The sequence below is a fragment of the Vulpes vulpes genome, chromosome 3 (genome assembly GCF_048418805.1).
Source record: "Vulpes vulpes isolate BD-2025 chromosome 3, VulVul3, whole genome shotgun sequence".
NCBI lineage: Eukaryota > Metazoa > Chordata > Mammalia > Carnivora > Canidae > Vulpes > Vulpes vulpes.
The window spans coordinates 88,860,337-88,870,494 of NC_132782.1; the positions used below are offsets into that span (position 1 = coordinate 88,860,337).

General features: G+C 48.5%; 1 long non-coding RNA gene across 1 annotated transcript; it reads right to left on the reverse strand.

Moving 5' to 3' along the window:
- Nucleotides 1-7,876: 7,876 nt before the first annotated feature.
- LOC140598129 (uncharacterized) lies at nucleotides 7,877-9,303 on the reverse strand. The gene is made up of 3 exons (XR_012000256.1): nucleotides 9,191-9,303; nucleotides 8,581-8,684; nucleotides 7,877-7,930 (listed from the first exon to the last, which is right to left on the reverse strand). It is a non-coding gene; the product is annotated as an uncharacterized lncRNA (long non-coding RNA).
- Between the last annotated feature and the right edge of the window lie 855 nt (nucleotides 9,304-10,158).

The window sequence follows — 10,158 nt, forward strand, 5'->3', positions numbered from 1 at the left end:
CCAGTGTGCCCTCCAGCCTCTGTATGAGCCCCCACCTGACCCTAACCGCCCAGACCTCCGTACCTACCTTGTGCTGGAGAATGGAGCTGCACCCAGCATTTTGCTGCACTGTCTGTGCCTCACCTCCTGACTGGGATGAGGATAGGAGTCCCACCTCATTCACCTTGATATGCTGGTAACAGTTTTCTCGTTCACCTGCAATTGTGGATGGAGAGAGCTTTCCGTGTGTCGGGCCCAGGACTAGGACATGGAGCAGTGAAAACCACTGAACCTGTCCCCTCGGAGCAAACATGACCAACTGTGAGTCCCTGAGGGATCAATGGGCTCTGAGAATTGTGGTCTACGTGGCCTTTGAAACACATACATCCCTTGATCTGGGACATCATTCAACACTGGTTCCCAGTCAATCAGGGCACTTCAGGGTTACATGGGAGTGAGTAGCCACCCAGCTTCCTGGAGAGTGGTAGGTAGCATTGCAACTTAGATTCAATCAGTAAACATTTATTGAGCATCTTTTCTTTGTCTACACATCTGGGCATTGTGAGGGACTCTAAGGGAGACAAGGTGGGCAGAGCTTTCCATGGAAGTGCCTCCTGTCTGCTTTGCTCTATGTGTTTGTTTACCCTAGCTAACGACAGGACCATTTTGGGTAACAACAGGTAGGAAAGTGAGAAAATAGAATGTGTCCTTGGTTTCCCACCCAGAACACTCTTCTGAGTGGGTGGGGCAAGTCTAATTTGATGGGATCATGCCAACTTCCCTTCTCTTCCCCAAAACTTCTGCTGACTAAAATTCCACCATTAGCTTTTTATTCCTTTTATTAAACTGTGCCCTCCCTCTGACAGTTGTCCCCTTCCTCTCCTTCCCCTACTTCCCCTTCCTCCTCTCCTTCCCCTCCTTCCTCCTCCTCTTCCTCCTCCTTCTTCTTCTTCTTTAAATAAAAATACTTCCAGAAAGAGAACATCCTTAACCCCTTAAAATAGAAACGACACGTAATTTGACATGCATGCCAATCCGCACCCATAGATAGCAGCTGCCTGAAGCTCTGTGTTAAGAAGGCCTCTGAGGTTCGATCTGGCAGGTGCAAAGCCTGTCACTTGCTTAGTGATGTCAGCCATGGCTGCCAGAGGGGAAGAGATTATTTAGCATCCCTGTCTCAGAGCAGAGGAACTTAAGAGAGAGTTCCCTGCTGTGACTTCAGGGCCTGGGTGAACATCGCAGATCTCATGGAGGGGGCGCTGAAGGCGGGACACAAGAATCAAGGGCTATGACAACCCATCTCATCATGGGGCCTCCTGGTCTACCGGTTGTCCAGGCCCCGAGTACCTCAGTAGGGAGCACAGAGACTCCAATGGCAACTCACCAGGGCTTCCTGCTGAAACCCTGACCACACTCCTGAAGCATTTCTGTTCTGGCTTCTCCGGGCTGTTCTTTCCCAGCCGTGTCAAGGTGTGAGGACAAACAAAAATTGTGGATGTTAGGTTGTGCAGTGTGATTTTAAGGTGTACAATGCAATGACTGAATGTCTACATCGCAAAATGATTGGTCCAAGCAGGTTAGCACATCTGTCGCCTCACATAGATTCCGTGTCTTCTGTGTGGTGAGAACGCCGCAGATCCACCCTCTTAGCAACTTTCAAGTCCGCAGCACAGCTCAATTAGTGGCGGTCAGTGTGCTGTATGTTAGGACTCAGAGTTTGTTCATCCTATAACTGAGAGTTTGTACCCTCGGACCAACTTCTGTCTGTTCCTCCCACCCCCAGCCCATGGTAACCACTGTCCTATTCTGAGTTTAGGACTCTTTTAGATTCCACATATCAGAGACATCACACGGTATTTGTCTTTCTACATCTGACTTACTTCACTCAGCATAATGTTCTCTAGGTTCCTGTTATTACAAATGGCAGGATTTCAGCTTTTGTCAAGGCTGAATAATAATCCATTGTATGTGTGTGCATGTGTGTTTTACATCTTCTTCATCCTTTTATCTGTCAATGGACACTTGTACGCTTTCCCCGTATCCTGGCTGCAGTGAATGTGGGAGCGCAGACATCTCTTCAAAGTACTGATTTCATTTCCTTTTGGATATATACCCAGAAGTGGAATTGCTGGATCATACGGTAGTTCTATTTTTAATTTTTTGAGGAAGCGCCATATCATTTTCACAATGATTGGACTGCTATAGATTTTCATTAGCAGAGTACCCTTTCTCCACACCCTCCCCAATATTTGTTACCTCTTATCTTTTTGGTAACAGCCTCCCTAACAGATGTGAGGTGGTCTCTCATTGTGGTTTTGATTTGCACTTTCCTTTTTTTTTTTTTTGTTTTTGTTTTTTTTATTTATGATAGTCACAGAGAGAGAGAGAGAGGCAGAGACACAGGCAGAGGGAGAAGCAGGCTCCATGCACCGGGAGCCCGATGTGGGATTCGATCCCGGGTCTCCAGGATCGTGCCCTGGGCCAAAGGCAGGCGCCAAACCACTGCGCCACCTAGGGATCCCGTGATTTGCACTTTCCCAATGATTAGTGATGTCAAGCACCATTTCATACACCTGTTGGCCATTTATATATCTTCTTTGGAAAAATATCTACTCAGGTCCTGTGCCCATTTTGTAATTTGGCTATTAGTTTTTTTGTTTTGAGTCCCCCGCCCCCCCAACAGAACTCTTTGCTAAGTCTGGAAATGCCTTTATCTGTGCTCTTCCTAGACCACCTACAACATCCATGACCGTTGTCTTTGCAAGGGAACTCTCACATAACTCCATCAAGACCTGATTCAAATGTCACTCCAGAAGAGCGCTCTCTGATTCCTCTGCTAGAGTTGTCATTTCCTTCTCTTTTAAAAAAATATTTTATTTATTTATTTGAGACACCCAGAGAGGCAGAGACATAGGCAGAGGTAGAAGCAGGCTCCCTGCAGGGAGCCTGATATGGGACTCGATCCCAGGATCCTGGGATCATGACCTGAGCCAGAGGCTGACGTTCAACCACTGAGCCACCCAGGAGCCCCATTCCCTCCTCACTTTAGCCACTGTAAAGTGGCCAGCTCAGCTCTGACTGTTGGCCTCAGCATGGTAGACTCACCTGCTATCACTCTTAACTTTGATGTGTCTCACTTGCTTGTAAGGCACCATGAGTGCCTTACAACCCAACCACTGGTGTGCAAAGATCATTGGTTGATACACGGATGGATTGATGGATGGATGGGTGGATGGATGGATGGATAGATGGACTTCACAGATGCCATATTGGTGCTTGACTCAGCTCGACATCCACATGCCTATGCTTTTCCTTGTGTTTCCACAGCAGTGTACTGCCTTAGTAAATCAATCCAAATCTCTATGGCTTCACATAACAAAGGTTAATTTTCCTTCCACAAAGCCCAGAGCAAGTTCTGTCACCTCCTGAGTGGTTGTCTTTGTATCAACCATGTCCTTTATTTTCTGTGCTGTGATGCTCTCACACCTGGGGCCTCGCTGACCCTGGAGGGACCACCCCTCCCAAGTCTAGCTAGTTCCTGAGGATCCTGAACCACTCACCCAGGGGCACACTTCTCAAATGCACACCAGCCAACCCAGAGCCTATACCCAAACCCCCTCCTGCACAGGGATCTCACCCTCTGGGCCACTATCCCCTGCCCTAGGCCCCCAGGGACCAGACAACCAGGACAGCCTCAAGCCCCAGAGCCCACTGGAATTACTCAGACTAGCCAGTCCCCAGCTTGTTCACCTCGCCTCACCCCTCCTTCCCTCAGAAACCACAAGAAGATGCTTCTCCACAGTGTTGTCCCCTCCGCCTCCTGACTGGCCTAGTGCTTCCCTGTGTGGCCCCATGTGGCATCCCGTGCCCCTTCCTCTTAGAACTGTGCATATGACCAATGGTGGTCAACTCCTGGTCTCCTGGCCCTCCTGTGCCTCAAATTTTCTTTGAGCACACTGCATTTTAAACCAGTTTTCCACTCAGTGTTCAGTCACAGGCTGCTTTCCTGTGTGGCTTTACCACCGTCATGTGGCCCCTGCCCCAATTCCATGGGACAGAAGAGAGGATGAAAGCATCTTGCACCGTCTCTTAAGTGCTCCGGCCCCGAATGGCACATGCCGGCTCAGCAATGACCGTTGGCCAGGGCCGGCCTCGAGGCACTGCTAGGCTCAGGGGGTGTGTCTGGAAAACCTGGGGGTGGGGACTTTCACTAACCCCTCCTCTGGTCTTGACCTTTCCGGCTGAATTAAGAACGAATCACCATTCTAAGGTTAGTGTATGTTTCATCTCATAAGCACGACACAGTATGATTTCAGAGTACCCTTTGCCATAGATATGACCTAGTTTGTCACCAGAAAATATGGACGCTGAGTGTTAACAAAGCAGAGACGCCAAGGAGACAAGGCACAAGGACTGATTGGGCCATAAATGTGCTCCAGCATTAGGGCCCTGAGTGAGATTAACGGCCGAGGCCCCAGAAGCTCCGCTGCTCTCACCTCCTGGGCCATTTGGGGACGACGGGTTTAAGCTGGGATGTAGCCACAGAGGAAATCTGTGTCTGTTGCCACCCACTCTTGTTAATATCCTCCTTGGGTGTGCCTCCGGGGACTGCTTTTGCTTTTAACGGGGCCAGATGTTTGTGTTTAGTGACTGCATTAGGCAATTTGACCACGATCAGGCTCTTGATAATTCACAATCAGGGAGGGGTCAGTGGAAGAGAGAAGCATCAGGAATACGTGCTTCCAAAGAAACACAGACCTGAGTGAGCTGCCAATTCCAGCTTCTTTCTCCCCAAACATTAACTCTATCTCCTAGAAGATCACAAAATTAACAATGCAATCGCCCCTTCCCTGTCCCCCCACCCCTGCTGGGTGTGTGAACAACAGTGATATCAACCAGAGGGTGTGGTGGACTGGAAAGGGAGAAGGAAACCAAAGACACAGACCACATGTACAGGCTCTGGAAGGAAACTATGAGGACAGAGGACTTTCCTGCAGGCAGGAGAGGGAATAGGCATGTGGTTCCGACCTGCCAGGGGGCTTTAAGCACCTAATTTCATTTACTCCTCATACTCACCCTGGAAGGAGCCTCTCGTTTTTATAGAAACTGACGCTCTGGCCTGATGTGAGGAAGATAAGCTGCCAGCAAGGAGGGGCCGGGACACTAAGACTCCACTTGGGTTTTGCCAAAAGAGCTCTGCTTTCCACAAACAGGCAGAGTGCTGGGGCTTGGGGCGAAAGCAGCAGCATTGCCTGGTAGCTACTTAGCCTTCTGTGCCTCAGTTTCCCCATCTGTACAATAGGTTGTTCCAACCTCTTATGGTTTGGATGCATTACACCTGCAAAGCGTGGAGAACAGGACCTGGAGCGTGGAAATCACAACACCCACGTAAGCTCTTGGTATTCACTCTAGCCTCCATGTCCACAGGTATCAGTTGAAAGGGTTCTGGGCTGCAGAGGGAATTCCTATCACATACGGCCCCTCTTTCCTCAGAGTTCTAAACAGATTGGGTGAGAGATTGAAGCACCCACGTCATTCTCCAGGCACCTGTCTGGTACATTTCTCCACCTTCCAGGGGCATATGGAGGCTGGGAGCCCCAATAAGGGATGGTCAGGCATTGTGGTCATTGAAAAGGCATTTTCTGTACCCTGCATGTCAGCCCCAGGCCCACATGGCTCCTGGAAACACCTGTGGTTCGAGATGTTTCTGCACGCTTCTGACCACCACCCTGGGCACAAACTCTGTCCCCTGATGAGCCCCCTCAGCAGAACCTGCTAAGTGGGTCCCAGGTAGAGACACAATCTCAGATACACATAGGTGTCAGACAGGGCGGTTTCTTTTCCTGTGCAACCCCTCCTCATATGCCTGCAATGGCTCAGTCACTTCACTATTCTCTCCTGTCAGCAGGTGACACAGGAGCACCTGCAGCCTCCTAGGTGATAGCCCGGCAGCAGCTTCTTTTTGGGGACATCCTTTGCCTTTAAAGCCTGCAAACCAATAAGGATGACTTCACTCCCCTTCAGCTGCCTCCAGTTTTGTTTTTCAGCAAGAGAAAAGCATCTGTGTTATTAATGAAGTCAAGAAGAAAGAGGGAGAAAAAGCATACTTCCAGCTGAATTCTGTCCTTACATAAATATAAGCCACTCAAAGGAAAGCAATGGACCTGGAAAAACATTAACAGCTATCATAGAAAAAAAAGAGATTGCTTTCCTTAATATATAAAGAGCTCCTACAAATCAAAAAGAAAAGACAAATGACCCATTGAAAAAATGGGCAGCCAACATTGTCATGAGCTGTGCTGGTTGCCTGCTGTGGTAGCCACTTCTCCCTCCAGGTAGATCCAGGGCTGCTCAGGCCGCCTCCACCTGTCCAGTGCCCTGGACTCTGGAATCCTCAAGGCCTATCACAGTTCAGTTAAATACCTTCACACTAATCAATAGCAGGTAAATACCTCCATTGTCCATCTCCAGAATGTTCCACCCCCCCCCCGCCACTGAGACTCTGTCCCCATCACATACTGACCTCCCTCTCCCCAGCACCTGGAACCACCATCTACTCTCTGTCTCTCAGAATCTGACTTCCCTAAGGACCTCACAAAAATGGGATCATGCAATATTTGTCTTTTTTTATTGTCTTGTTTGACAGTGTTTTCAAGGTTTGTCCACGTGGTAGCAAGTGTCAGAACTTCCTTTTTTGGGCAGAGTGATATTCCATTGTATGGATGGATCACCTTCTGTTCATCTGTTCATCCTTTAATGGAACTTGAGTTGCTTCCAACTTTTGGCTATTAGGAATAGTGCTGCTGTGGACATGGGTACACAAATACCCTTTTGAGTCCTTTCTTTCGATTTTTTTTGGTAAAAACCCATAAGTGGCATCACTGAGTCATCTGGCCATCATGTTTATCTTTTTAAGGAGCAAACAGACTATTTTCCACACCAGCTGCACCATCTCACTTGTCCTCATCTACAGTTCTTTCTTTTTTAAAAAATTTATTTATTTATTTATTTGAGAGAGAGTACAGAGCAAGAGAGATAACACGAGTTGGAGGGAGGGAGGGGCTGAGGGAGAGGGAAAAGCAGGCTCCCCGCTGAGCAGGGAGCCCGACTCTGGCTCCATCCCAGGACCGGGAGATCATGACCTGAACTGAAGGCAGAGGCTTCACCACCTGAGCCACCCAGGCGCCCCTATCTGTGGTTCTTTCAATATAAGAAGATAAATTCCTTATTGGCAAAGCCAGTTGAGTCACATTTTTCTGTTCCTTGTTCCCCAAAGCATCCTAAATAATACAGATATGAATAGGTACTTTTATAGATGAGGTATGATTGGCCAATAAACATATGAAAATATGCTCAGCCTAAGTAGTTAAATAGGGAAATGCAAATTGCAGTAACAGTGATATAATTTGTGCCTATTAGATTGGCGAAGAGTGAAAGGATTGATAGCAGGTAATGTTGGCGCGGAGTGGTGCACAGGAGCTCCCGGTCGCCACGGGAGGAAGCATTAGCACAGCATGTGGGGGGCGGGGGCGCAGTTTGACGGTATTGCTAAAAATTTACAGGCGCACACCCTTTAACTTAACAATGCCAGTTCAACCTGTTCCGTAGAAGCACTTGCACAAATATACCAGGAAGTAAGTCACTGGAAAGATGTTGACTTGGAGCAATAGTAATAGCAAAAATGGGAAGTGGTCCAAATTGCTTCCAAGAAGGACTTGGATAAATAAACCGTGACACAGTGGCATTGTGGAAACCAGGCAGCTGTGAGGAGCTTTCTAGCTAAGTGTGCAAACATGGGGGAAAAAAAAAAACAACCCAAGATAATCAGTAAAAAGTTCAGTGCAAAACAAGTCACAGAATAACGCAAACAGTATAATTGTACTTACGTAAAATGTATCGGAAGGTATACCACCTGCTGTGTGGATCCACATGTAAATCCGTGGACAAGAGCCTATAAAGGAACAGGTAAAGTATTAACAGTGGTTCCTCTGTAGAGAGAAATTGGGATGGTGGGAATAGAAAGAGCAGGTTAACTTTGTATTCTGTTTGAAAAATTTTTTTACAGTGTATTACTGTATTGTGTGATTTCTTAAAAACGCAAGCCACTCTGATGTTCAAAGTCAAGATATAGAAGGGATGTGTTGTGGGGAAAAAAAGGTTTCATTGTAGGAGGGGTGGTTTTGCCCGACCGGACTCCTTGGAGACCGGCTCTACTTCACAGACTCGAGCAGCCCAGGCTCCCAGGCCGCCAAGCGAGGTCGGTGCCCCCAATTTCTCAGCCTGGGACCCAGCAGAGGCTGCAAACAGAGAACGGGGCTCACAGGACCCAGCAGGCTTCCGCAGCCAGGCAGTCCCCAGGCTTCCACCTGGGGAAAACACCAGTCACACGTACCTCCAGGTGGCTTCCTACCTGGTGTCACTCCCAGAGTTCTGGCCTCTACTTGGAGCCTGCTGCCCCAAGAGGTCTGAAATTCTAGCCACTGCAGCCATGTGTCCGAATCCTGTGACTGATCTGCTGCTGCTGTTTGGCTGGAAACCTACCTTCCTGCTCTTTTGTTTGTTTTTGTTGGTCCCTGACAGCTCCGAGGGATGATGGCTTACCTTGTGGGAGGAGTGCTGAACTCAGGAGATGCCATGGGCTTCATTCACCTGTCAGGGGTCCTGGGTGAAGAGTTCCACTGGTACAAGTCAGAAGGCCCAGGAACCTGGCACCCAGAGAAATACTCATATATTTTACTTTATGCACTTCCACATTTTTCACAGCCACGTCAGCTATAGACCTGAGGGGTGTCCCCTGGTACCCTTACTTGTAGAATGGGGATTGGGAATACCTGGCTCAGAGGGTTGAGGTGGGGATTAAGTGAACTGATGCACAATGTAAGGGCTGAGATCAATTAGCCTAGAGCAAGGGGCAAGGGCACAGAAGATAGATGATTTGACCCAATCCAGACATCCTGGAGGGCTTCTTATAGGAGGGAACAGAGAGCTGAATTTTGAAGGCTATCCCAGTTACTGTTGCTGTGTAATAAAAACACCCAAATTTAGTGGTGGAAAAGAACCAGTTCATGTTCATACACTCCGAGCCAAGAATTTGGACAAAGCACAACAGGACCGGCCTGCCCCTGCTTCACCAAGCCTGCCCCCGCCCCCTTGGGAGACTTGAAGTCTGGGCATGCTGGGACTGGAATCACCTGAAGGGACCTTCACTCACAGGTCTGATAGCTGGTATTGTCTGTTGGCTGGGACCTCAGCTGTGCTGTCAGCTGGAATGCAGACCCAGGGTCTGTGTTCTCTCAGCATGGGCTGCTTGGCTTCCATCATGGCCTGGAAGCATCCCAAGAGAACCAAGTGGAAACTTTATCACCTTTTATAACCTAGCCTTGGAAGTCACACAGTCACATAGCATCATTTTAACTACCTAGATTCAAGGGGATAAGACCTCACTGTAGATGAAAGGATTGTCATTGTAAGAAGATCGTGTGAAATGAGAGATACTGTTGCTGCCCCCCCTCCTTTTTTGAGAATATAATCTACCACAAAAGACCAGCAGCAAGTAGGAGGTACCTATTCCAGACAAAGAGGGTAAGAACATGTTCCCTAGGCTGCCTGGGACTGTTGTACAGATCGAGCACTGTACAAAGGCACCCAGCCAAGAGGGCAAGTGGGAGCTGAAATCCATCCTGTCCTCCATTCACTGAACTCTATTTCTCATCACAAAGCTGCATCTGCTCAGAGAAAGGAGAGACTTTTCCTTTGCAAAGGTCATTGTCCACTTACTAAGGGGAGTGCCTGCAGAGTTGTGTACACTCAGAAGAGCATACTTTTCCAACATCCACAAAATAATCACATGGGCTGGCTGTGGTTCTGGTTGATCCTGTCGTGAAGAAGGGTAGGAGAACTAGAGACTGGAACAGGAGGTGGGGAAAGAGGAGAAGAGGAGAGAGGATGGGAGGGGAAGGAGGGAATGGGAGTGTAGGGCAAGGGAGGAGAGGGCTGCAGAGGTCAAAGGCTCAAGACTCTGGCTGAGCGCCAGTGGCTCTGCTCCTCTGTTGCCTTCAGCTCCCCAGATATACTCACCCAGAAAGTAGTTTCCATGTCGTTTCAGCCTCTTCTGGCCAGGATTCTAGTTTGTTCTGGTCCCAAATCTGGTGCTTCTGATGTCACATAGAGATCATTATA